Source organism: Siphateles boraxobius, unplaced genomic scaffold (assembly GCF_051911475.1).
Source record: "Siphateles boraxobius isolate OS27281-9 unplaced genomic scaffold, OSU_SipBor_1 6, whole genome shotgun sequence".
Taxonomy (NCBI): domain Eukaryota; kingdom Metazoa; phylum Chordata; class Actinopteri; order Cypriniformes; family Leuciscidae; genus Siphateles; species Siphateles boraxobius.
The window spans coordinates 5,663,112-5,675,682 of NW_027509186.1; the positions used below are offsets into that span (position 1 = coordinate 5,663,112).

The 12,571-nt window shown below is 41.2% G+C and overlaps 1 protein-coding gene across 2 annotated transcripts in view; it reads left to right on the forward strand.

Annotated features, from left to right (window-relative positions):
- Positions 1 to 734: 734 nt before the first annotated feature.
- The window catches only part of septin4b (septin 4b), an 85,861-nt gene continuing 74,024 nt past the window's right edge, over positions 735 to 12,571 (forward strand). The window contains exon 1 of one of the 2 annotated variants that reach the window (XM_077207542.1): positions 735 to 963. The gene's annotated coding sequence lies outside the window, so the exon portion shown is untranslated. The remainder of the gene's footprint in view (positions 964 to 12,571) is intronic. The other variant, XM_077207535.1, reaches the window with a different exon arrangement.

A 12,571-nucleotide genomic window follows, 5' to 3' on the forward strand; every position in this document is an offset into this window, starting at 1 on the left:
ACAGGACAGATATCACATATCCCCAAACACGTTAACAGGTTAAACAAAACAAAAAAAGGAGCAACAATAGATAGAAAAGAAAAAATAATCTGGAATGGTCAAAGAGAAAAAACAAACGACCAAAAAAACAAACTAAATATTGCTTCCTTTTTCCTATTGACACATTCAAGGTTCATAGAATTTGGTAAACATAGTGGACACATTACAATGTAAAGAATTCCTCCATAAAGTTGAACAAAATTTCATTCTTTTTATTTTTAATTAACTTTAATTGCTTCTTCAACGATTCCATCTCTATTAAGAATAAAGTACATTTGGGTATGCATTTTGCAATTTTCTGTTTATGGATGTAATATTTACCATGCAAAATGTAGAAATTCACCACATATTCACACAATTTGCTTCTGTGTGTGTAAGAACATGTAACATCTTGTAGAGATCAATTATAATTCACATTTCTTGGGGCAAAAAGAAAATGACTAACAAAATCAGACCAAAATTTTAAAGATAAATCACAGTTGTAAAACAAATGAGCCGAGTCTTCCTCGTGTACAGTACAAAAAGTACTTGTTCTTGTACTTATTCAGAATAAGTTTTTAGTTTATTAAATTTTAGTCATAAAATTCAGTTGTTCACATTTATTTTTAGAAGTATGAATGCCAAGGTATTTAACAGAGTCCTTTACTCGTATGTTTTCTGGCTCGCCCATGTGCGATTGTTTTGATGGTGCGCGTGACGTCAACGGGGCAGGCGGAGCGTGACGTCACGGCGCGAGGAGCCGCATTTAAAGCGCTCAGGGACGCGCAGATGATGCAGTGAGTCGCTCGCGCTGCACTAACGCTCGCGCTGTGGAAGCGTTGGATTCCTCATACATCTCAGGAATATAAGGGAAGACGTTTTCAGAACGATGGAGAACTCGACTGTGAGCAGCCGGCTCAGGACTGTGCTCTTCAGCCACGGTGAGTGACGCCCTGCGCTGCGACACGCGCGACAAAACGCCTTTCTGTCATATTATTAAACTCGTTAGTGTATCGCATTCCTGCGTGGCTCTTCTCACTTTCAAACACTGCGCATGTGTATATAAACATGCATAGACTGCGCTGAGGCTTGTCCTCTTGCTCATGCATTAACAGATGCTCCTATGGAGACTCCTAAAAGCGCTTTAGCTTCGCATTTAAAGCTCACCTATTAACCTTATTAAGCATGATCGTTACCGAGAGAAGTTGAACAAACCGAAACACAAGAACAGTCGGATGCATTGGAGCGCGCCTCATGCATTATAAAAGACGCAAGTGTTTGCATTGGGTCAGTCTGCACTGTAAAAGCTAAAAAAAAAAAATGTATGTAGCCTACAAACAATTAATTCCAACTTAAAAAAATAGTTAAATCTTGTATAATAAAAAAGTTGAAATTGCTCATTTTAGTTTGATGAGTTAAAGCAATGTAAAAAACTATGTTGTTATAATTTATTGGTCATATAATTTGTTTACATGCGTTTTGCTTTCTTCTAACTGCTACTATCTGTCAGTGTTACTAACCAGCTCAGTTGAGTGCTTAATAATTCATTGCTAGTCTGTGGTCAAACACCTGCAGATACATGAAGTCTGTCAGCTGTCAAGTGTCAAGTGATGAGAGACTAATAACACCAGTTACACACAGCAGTGACTGCAGTCGCAATATAGAAGGGCCTGAAGCGCACGTTTCCTTGGCAGTGCTGTTGTATTTAAATGTAAATTTGCAGAGAACATTTTTTTGGGGACACAATTTCTCCTCCAAGAGCTGTTCCCAACACTGTCTCAGTGCAATACACTAGCAACCATCCTACTGTCAAAACAACGTAAGTGCTGCTTAGCAACACCCTAACAACCAGTCAGTGCAACACCTTCAAAGTTCCAGGCAAGACAAACTTTCATATTTGAGTTATTTTGATGTAAACAAGTACCAAAAGGACACACATTCTCATTAAAACATGATTTTATTCAGCAATCTCATGCAGTGGCATCCTTCCATTATACTGTACGGTGTGTCCTGGTTCCCAGTATGTTGGCTACTGTATTCAGGGAAGCGCTGATGAACTATGTATTATGAAACACCAGTGCTGAAATGCCCAGTCGGCATCCAGGACTGGAACCACTACAGCACCAATGCGAAGGAGCGAGGGGATTATTATTATTACGTCATGATCCTGTGGAGAGAAGAATGGAAAAAGGAAGCCACTATCTGTTGACCATCTGCACTCATGCTGCTTTAAGCTGCTCACTTCAGCAGGATCTGATAACGTGACCCACTGCTACTGTACAAACAAAATACAGTCAGCCCATCATATCTGAGTGACTGTTATATACTGCCATACTGCCTGTGCTATTAATGCATAATGCACTGTATGTTTAATGACATAAATGACTAACCTCAGTATCCCACAATGCAATGCATTTATCTTGGCATACCGCTGTGTGAGTGTCTTTATGATTAAATAATGATGCATATACGCTAGGTTGACAGCATTGGGAGTGTATTGCAGAGGATGGTGTTTCATCATTCAGAACACACTAAAGCAGGTCAAGTGGTGCTTTAGGAGTCAAACTTAACATGCAATCTCGTGAAACTGAGGCCTTATTTTAAGGATCTAAGCGCGTGGTCTAAAGTGCAAGGCGCAAGTGCACTTAGGATGTGTCCGAATCCACTTTTGCTAGTTTAACGACGGGAAAAATAGTCGGCGCGCGGCGCATGGTCTAAAAGGGTTGTCCCTATTCTCTTAATGAGTAATGGCTGTGTTTTGGACGTAACGTGCAATAAACCAATCAGAGTCTCATCTCCCATTCCCTTTAAAAGACAGTTGCGCTCGCGCAATGGCGGATTCACTATTTACATGCCGGAATTTGCAAGCGGAAAAACTGAACGCTTCTCTAGCGAGGAAACGGATTTGCTCGTGCGCGAGGTTAAAGCTCAAACAGAACATCTACAGGACACAGTACATGCACGCTGTGGACCCGCCTATAGGTGCGTATTACTAATGCGCTCTTTAAATAACAAAATAAAATACTGCGCCATTGACTTTAGACCAGGTTTCAGTTGGTCAATGGCACAGTCTATTTCAGTTCCTCAAAATACCAATGCGCCAACAATGCGACTGAACACAGATGGTTTCAGACCAGCAAGACCATGGGCGCACAGATTGGCGCAAATGCATGTGATATTTGAATAACGTGGAGCAGGACGTGAAAATGAAAACTGCGTCGGACTGAAACTAGCAGAAAACACTGGCACTGCATTGCACCAGGTGTATGATAGGGCCCCATGTTCAACAACTAGTCAATACACTAAACCTGACCAGCAGTTAACCAATACACTTGTGATGCCACTAGTTCCTCCATCAGGGACGAACAGGAAAACAAGTTGAAGTGCGGTTCCTCTCTGAAGTGCAGCTGAAACAACAGTCTGTGGTCAGATGCCAGATCGGTTAGAGGATCTGGCGGTGAGCATTCCTCGGTGAGTGTTTGGCGGACAGCGCTTGGAAAACACGTCTCTGCTTAGATTTGAGTCAGTGAGCTGCAGAAATACAGAAACGCGTGAAACGGTTGAGCGAGAGATGGATATAAGCGCTCTGGTAGGATTTGGCAGGAGCGGGTGACACTGGAATGCCATCAGTGAACTGCACAACTGACGTAGAGGAATAATAAGCTCCACGTCTGAAATACTCATCATCTGAATCTGGATTCATAACACTATATAGATATACACATACAGCACACTGCCTACAAATTCTGTAAGAGAAATATATTTAAATGTCACACATTCCACCAGAATTATGTGTGATGAAAAGTTACAGAAAAAGTGTACTGGATTTAAATGTGAAGCTTTTAAAGGGGCCCTATTGTGCTTTTTTTCCATGTTCATCTTTCTTTAGTGTGTTTAATGTTGCTATTTGAGCATGAAAAAATTCCCTCCAGCGAGTTCTTCTCTATATCAGTGTCAGTGTTTCTGAACTCCCTGAAACGCCTCCATTGTAGTCTTGAGTTTTCTTCCGGGAACGAACACATCACAATATTCCTTATTTAAACAATTCATATGCAGAATAAAGGGACTGGACTGGTTGAGTTATTTGGTGGTGTTGTCGCCATACTTAAGAGATGCTGTTTTTTCCACTCCAAATCTAAACCCTCTTATTCGGCCTTCCTAAGTCATACAACTTAGGAAACGGCGGTTAAAATGTATTCTTAACACTTTTGTTGTGTTTTCACCAATTTTCTAACGACTGCTTTCTGAAATATGTAGGTCGGATGTTATAAATGACACAGTTAAGTCGTGCTTGTGTAGGTTATTCGGGTTGATCAGCTTGTTCTTCTTGGCTGTCATTATCAGACTCTGATGGTAGGGTTAGGTTAGGCTTCCTATGGTAAGGGCCATTACATTTCAGACACACGCTCTAAGCACTAAACCAATCACAACAGACTGGGGCCAGCCATCCAATCACAGCAGACTGGGGCCAGCCGACCAATCACAGCAGACCCGGATCAGCTGTCCAATCACAACAGACTGGGGCCAGCCGACCAATCACAGCAGACTGGGGCCAGCCGTCCTATCACAGCAGACTGGGGCCAGCCGTCCTATCACAGCAGACTGGGGCCAGCTGTCCAATCACAGCAGTCTGGGGCCAGCCGTCCTATCACAGCAGACTGGGATCAGCCGTCCAATCACAGCAGACTGGGATCAGCCGTCCAATCACAGCAGACTGGGGCCAGCCGTCCAATCACAGCAGACTGGGGCCAGCCGTCCAATCACAGCAGACTGGGGCCAGCCGTCCAATCACAGCAGACTGGGGCCAGCCGTCCAATCACAGCAGACTGGGGCCAGCCGTCCAATCACAGCAGACTGGGGCCAGCCGACCAATCACAGCAGACTGGGGCCAGCCGACCAATCACAGCAGACTGGGGCCAGCCGTCCAGTCACAGCAGACTGGGGCCAGCCGTCCTATCACAGCAGACTGGGGCCAGCCGTCCTATCACAGCAGACTGGGGCCAGCCGTCCTATCACAGCAGACTGGGGCCAGCCGTCCTATCAAAGCAGACTGGGGCCAGCCGTCCTATCACAGCAGACTGGGGCCAGCCGTCCAGTCACAGCAGACTGGGGCCAGCCGTCCAGTCACAGCAGACTGGGGCCAGCCGTCCAGTCACAGCAGACTGGGGCCAGCCGTCCAATCACAGCAGACTGGGGCCAGCCGTCCAATCACAGCAGACTGGGATCAGCTGTCCAATCACAGCAAACTGGGGTCAGCCGACCAATCACAGCAGACTGGGGTCAGCCGACCAATCAGAGCACTTTGAGAGACCGAAACTAAAACCGAACGTTCAGACAGAGGGAGAAAACACGTGCTGCAACAATGTAGATGTAAATTAATGTCAAGAAATATGAGGTTTTTTGTTTTTTTTTACCTTAAATGACGTAAACGTATTCTAATAGACCCTATAAACAAAATGATGAACTTGTAAATAAACATAATAGGACCTACATTTTTGGTTAGGCTTTATTTCATAGGCTTTATTTCATAGTACTTGCATTGTGTACTGACGAACTTGGGGAAAAAATATAATCTAAAGTAATTTACCATGGATTGAGGTTAGATTCAGGGTTAGCTCCTAGTCATTACACAGTTAGTGTACTTGCCTTATGTTCATGTAGATCAGGACTGTGGAACCAATCTTCTGTTCAAAAGTGTAATCTGAGCTGTAAAGTCCCTGCAAACGCTTTTCTCTTTGACTTGCCAGTGTTGTTTGATTAAAAGTCCCTAATCTGCCAAAAGTCTCTGGTAAATAAGAGTCCATGTGCTCCTGAAAATGACTGTCTATACCCTCCAGAAGAGCATGTGTTGTCCATGTGTTCTCCATACAGCAAGGTTTAACAAATAAAAGACTGATTGCATTAGGTGCTTTATGACATGGCCTGGTCATGTAGAAACTCACAATCCGCTTTTTCCATCACTGGTGCAGTTTTCCCTCTGTTGTGTCCAATATCACACCACAAATAACAAGAGCCTTTCATTTGGTTCGTTATGGAGTTCAGTATGATTTTGGCTATTCTTTTGTCTAATTTTGCCATCATATTTGCATTGTGTGTGTGTACATGTTTATGCAGGAGGTGTCTTGCTGAAATATAAGTGTGTTAATCTGTGTTCTGCTCTCTTTCTCTCTGGGTTTGTTGTGCTGTTGAACCCGTCGTCCCGGCTGAATCCTTCTCTTCAGTGGATGATGAGGTAAGCCTGCGTTCACATGATGAGAGTTTAATGTAACATGTCTGTCTAGGTTTCATGAGAAGAGTGGCACACTATACTGCTCATACCGTACTGTTTACTGCATATTAAGGTTATTTTTTTAAAGATAGCAATGATGTACAGTAACTAAATTGGGAGCCTAAACTGCAAATCAATCTTTCTCTGAAACACCCACACTACACTACCTCTATTCAAACAGCGATATCAGTTAATAGAGGTTGAGTGCATTATGGGATTCATTGTGTAGGTCATCCACGCTGTATAAAAAGTATAAGCAGTATAGTGTGCCATTCTCTCATGCTATGAATCATGGGATGGTCATTCTTCTGAGAGAGGAGTTCTCATGTTGTCAATAAACCCGAGCAGTTTCTCATTCCTGCTGTTGCTCAAGAAAGGGTTTGGTCACTGGTTTCACCAAGCCCAGTTTTTCTTGTTCCGAAAGATTCCTCTGGAATGCTGCTTGCTGAACCTCTGGATGAGAGAGAGGCCAGGTCACTGTTTGCTCTGACATTTAACACGAGCATTCAATACCTGATCGTGTAGAGGAGATACTGAGTGGGTTCTCAGGTCTTCTGTCTGGTTTCCCATTATGCTCTTCGTGAGTGAGCGTCATGTGGAGCTGCAGCTGTGTTTGAAAATGTTGAGCTGTTGCCAAACAGAGCAGCAAACAGTGTGTTGTAGTCAAGAACATCTTGTTTATTTTGCCTACATTCAATGCCAGCGTGTTATAATGTGTCCTGCTGCAGAGGAGCTTTGGGAAGAAGATGCGTTTCAGATGTTTCTCCTAAAACTCCAGACTCCATTATCGCACCAGCACTAAACTATAAAACGGATCAATTGTGAATAGCATCTCGGATCCTCTGTGCCTGGAAGCGTTTAATGCTTGAGTTCATACTGAGATCCCCCTATTTGACTTTTAATTGACGTTTGATATTGGTAAATTATTGAGCTGTCTTCAGAGGAGACACATGGGAGATTCTTGACTGATTTTTCTCAGTAGGCTTCTCAAATATAATTTTTCTCTCTATTTCATCTCATTGATGTCTAGGAGAAATAATAAAGCTATTAAACAGTTTTGTGATTTTTCTTTCCTATGTTGTTATTCTGTGCTCTTTATCTCAGTCTCATTTGTATTTTCTGCTCCCCTATAAAAGCAAAGATGTAAACACATTATGACTCTGAAAATTACATTTGACACACAAAAGTTTAACGTAGTTGCATTTCCATGCATGCCATGTAATGGTTAATCCTTAAAAATATGTTGTCATTTGCTCACCCTCATACTGTATAATGTTGAACTGCATACAAATGCCATAAAAAGTGTCCATACAACTCATGCACTATATTCCAAGTCTCAAACTTCCACTCCGCCCAGTCTGTTCTCATTCATTTGGATTGTGTGGATGTGATGTGTACCACAGGAAAAATTATTGAACAACATGAAGATGAATACATCACAACAGAGTTTTAATTTCTGAGTTCTCTTTTTTAGAAACGATGAAGCTCATGTTCCTTCACTGTATTTTCAGTAGTGCTTCAGTTGTACAGATGACCCACAGATTATGGCAATGGATGTTATGAATTCTGTCTGTTTTGTGGGTGTTTAAAAGACTGACGGCGGCTCACTGTCAGTTCTCCCTGTGTTTGCTCCGGGTTTCCCCCACAATCCAAAAACATGCCGTTTGGGTGAATAGGACACGCTGAATTGTGTGGTGTGTATTAGAGGTCTACACGGAGCACCCGAGACCAGAGGATCCGTACGGGTTCAGGTCTATATTTTAAATGCTCACTTCAGTAACCGGGTCTGTTTTACATTGTGTGTAATACCCGAGTGTGATCAGAGTCAGTAAGCACTGCTTGTGTGTTTTTTGTAACTTGCAACTTGTAAAATTAGAATAAGAAAAGTGTGAGCCAGGAAATAAGGTTAAAAAAACACAAATTGCGCCAAAAAGCTCTTCAGGTTGCTCCAGGCAGCTATATAGATAGATAGATAGATAGATAGATAGATAGATAGATAGATAGATAGATAGATAGATAGATAGATAGATAGATAGATAGATAGATAGATAGAGTCTTTATTGTCCCTTTGGTATAATCATTTTCACACATCCTTCTTCCATACTACAAAAATATCACATATGAGGAACACATAGGACATGTGACACATATCCAAATACTGTACATATACAAACATAGCTCATTAAGGCACCCACATAAACACGTCAGGTGTAAAAATTACAAGGCAACTGAGATGGGGGGGGGGGGGAAGTAGTATTACAGTTTGTTCAGCATTGTGATGGCGGTTGCTAACACCAATGTGCAGTCTCAAGCGCGTCATGTTTCTATGGCAACCAGAGCTTCTGCAGTGACACAATGACTTAACCAATTGACGATTGGCTATTTTACTTAAAAGGTGGGACTTATTACAAGCCGCGCTTTACACTTTCTCCCATTTTTATTATAATATGAATGAACCTTCTAGTTTAATCTTAAAGTTTTGGTGGTCAGACTCGGCACAGAGAGCACACAGATGATGGCAAGTAAATAATGCTCACGGTCATGGCACTGAACGAGCAATCATTATTATAGTTCAAAAGAGCAAACAGTCAAAGTAATTATGCAAGTTAACTCAAGTCGACATGCAAATCTACAAAGTCGCATTTGTCATCCGTGACATCAAGTGGACTTTTGAAGCTGAAATAATGAGTGGATTAAGCTTGGAATAACGAGAGGAATAACATCGATAGAACTCGTATGGTAAGAGATGACCCATAGAATCACCAAGAGTCGGATTCAGACATGCTCAAAGCAGTAGACCAATCACAACAGTCTGGGCCATCTGACCAATCAGAGCAGAGTAGACCAATCACAACAGACTGGGCCATCTGACCAATCAGAGCAGAGTAGACCAATCACAACAGACTGGGGCCATCTGACCAATCAGAGCAGAGAAGACCAATCACAACAGACTGGGCCATCTGATCAGAGCAGACTGCGCTTTTTGGAAAACTGACAGTTTTTTGTTTTGTTTTAGATATACTGGCTAGAATCACAACCCACCATAAACCACCGGCACCCACTGATGACAAACCACTTTACAATAACATCCTCATTAGCTCGAGCTCTTCTTTCCCCACGCTGGATGTTTGTGAAGTTTGTGCTCGTGTCTTTTGGGTGTGGTGGAGATCTCTGCTGCTTCTGCTGCAATAAACGCAGAAAAAAAGGCCCAAATGCCACGACTACGCCAAAGCCAACTCTGTGGTTGTGATGTCACCTCATCCAGTTTTAGATCTGTAACCACAGCAATATGTGTGTATGTGACGCCTGCAGTGTAAGCCGGCAGCTTCATGGCTATATTTGGACTTTATTAGGCCTTAAACTGGCCTGTTTGCTTGCATACATGTCTAGTTGTACGTTTATGTCTTTCTCTGTCCTTAAGCGTCCTCAGTTCAGTGTTCTAGCTGGTGTGTTGAAAACACCCATCAGTCCCTCCCAGAACCTCTCCAACCTGTAACACCACAGCTTTAAATATCACTTCAACAAAAGCCGCTTTAGTGCAGGCTTTCTGGACAATGAGACGTCACGTCTGATTGCATCTCTCCAGCCTCCTGAAGACTTTACCTGGACTCATCCCAGCATTGCTTTCACTTCACTAGACAAGACAAACTATCTTGTCTATCATCTTCCTTTCCAGCAAATGCAGTGTCTGATTTAAATCGTGTATAATAACCATTTAAATGGGCTCCGTGTGTTAAATGACATACAAAAATAACATGTATATTATATATTAATATAACAGTATTATATTTTTTGACTGCATTATAAAAGCCAGCAGTTACTGGAGTAGACCATCTATAGGCCTGGAAGTGTGTTTGTGTCAGACAGTAATTTACATCAACTCTCACTCACTTTCTTACACTTCTTGTAAGGTGCAACACAGGGTCACTTAGTTATTTAATTTCTTATAATAATAATTCCATGTTTATAAGGCCACTAGTATTTTGAGATTTGTATCCGGTTTTTTTTCTTTCTTTTTTTTTCTTACACATTTAAATCATCAATCATAGTTTCAGCATGAAAAAGTTTTAAAAGCACAGGCAGAGGTGGCCAATCGAGTTAGTGACTCTGTAACATGCTGACTTGCCTTGATATTCCACAAAAGATGCTTTACACAGCCCAATGAAATATTTAATAACCACTAGGAACAATACATATAAACACCAGCATGAAACATTAACACAAGACAAAGAACAGACGATAACCGATGAAGATAAATACACAGGATGGTAAGGAACAGGTGAGACAACTATAGTAACCAAGAAAACAGGAACTAAACAGACCAGATCTGAACATATGCAATACAAGACAAAAGAATATCAAAATAAAAGTTCATGAACAAAGACACAGGGGAATTGTGACAGTTACCATGGTAACTTACTCTGTGAACCTAACCTGGTATTACAGAAACTTTCTATCTTAAGTCTTTAGTTAAGATCTGACAAGTTCATTTAGGATTTTTCACAAATTCAAATTACAGAAGCAAATCTTAAATTGATTTAAGATTCTTATCCTATCTTATAAAATCTGATCTTATCTGTAGTTAGGAAATCTTAAACCCCTTCATCGAGTTCTGTAATCAACTCTCTGGTCTGTTACCAAGCAACCAACGACATGCAAACAGCTGTGAAGTAAAACAGAAAAAATAGAGAAACAAAATAAGTGGTGCTTTTCATTAGGTGAAGTTTTGATAAGCTTGGTAGAAAAGGCAAAGCCTAATTATTTTATTTTAAAGGAGTCTGTAATTATTTGTCAGAGTTTTGTCATCAAAGTGCAACACATCATTTGGGTGTTCACAAAGTCTTTCCACCATCAATCGTCGCTGTTCTTCATCTTGTATAATTAAAAAAGGTGACGTCATTCTCAGGCAGGGCTATTATTATGTGATTTTTACAGTTGGCTTTCAAATAATTTAGAAGTAAGGACACCATTGGGGTTGTTCTAAAGTTAAGACAGTTTTTAGGATTTTCTGTGGAGTTAGGATGCCTTTGTAATACCCTTTCCTATCTGTAGTTAAGATGAGATTATGCCTTTAAGAAAAGTCATCCTTTAATAGCTTTTGTCCTAAATGAGGTCCTAACTGAAATTGCATTGGTTCAAACAGATAAGATTGGAAAGTTAGGATCTTTCTGAAACCCAGGGTTTCTTTCAGTCTCCTCACCCGTTTTAAAGCTTAAGCAATGTTTAAATGCTTCATTCATTCATTCATGCTGCAACAATTTATTTTTGTCTTTATTTGAAGTACAAATATCAAAAAAAAATCTTTAGTCAAGATGCATTTTCTATATAGGCCTAAGAAAAATTATATAAGATATTAAGTCTTGTTTCCTTGGAAACATAAATTAAGTCCATTTTACTTAAAACAATATTATTTTTCTTACCCTATTAGCAGATCATTTGCAAAATAAAAAAAATGTTTTTTCCCCTAGGAAACAAGATGAGAAAATGCAGGCGGAGATGAGGATTTAAGTGCAGGCTAGATTTAATGAAAAGAACAAAATAATAACCAATACCACGAGGAGCATGGCAAACAGAAGCACAAAGAAACCATGACATATATATATACATACACAGAAGGGGTAATGAGACTAATCAGGGACTAATCAGTAAGAATCAGTAGGACTCGTGGGGGGAAAAAACTCCAGACCTGACTCTGACTCCGGCTTAAAGACTCCAGACTTGACTCTGACTCCAGGTTAAAGACTCCAGACTTGACTCGGACTCCAGCTTAAAGACTTCAGACTTGACTCTTACTCCAGCTTAAAAACTCCAGACTTGACTCTGACTCCAGCTTAAAGACCTCAGACTTGACTCTGACTCCAGCTTAAAGACTTCAGACTTGACTCTGACTCCAGCTTAAAGACTCCAGACTTGACTCTGACTCCAGCTTAAAGACTCCAGACTTAACTCTGACTCCAGCTTAAAGACTTCAGACTTGATTCGGACTCCAGCTTAAAAACTCCAGACTTGACTCTGACTCCAGCTTAAAAACTCCAGACTTGACTCTGACTCCAGCTTAAAAACTCCAGACTTGACTCTGACTCCAGCTTAAAGACTTCAGACTTCTCTGACTCCAGCTTAAAGACTTCAGACTTGACTCTGACTCCGGCTTAAAGACTCCAGACTTGACTCTGACTCCAGGTTAAAGACTCCAGACTTGACTCGGACTCCAGCTTAAAGACTTCAGACTTGACTCGGACTCCAGCTTAAAGACTTCAGACTTGACTCTGACTCCAGCTTAAAGAC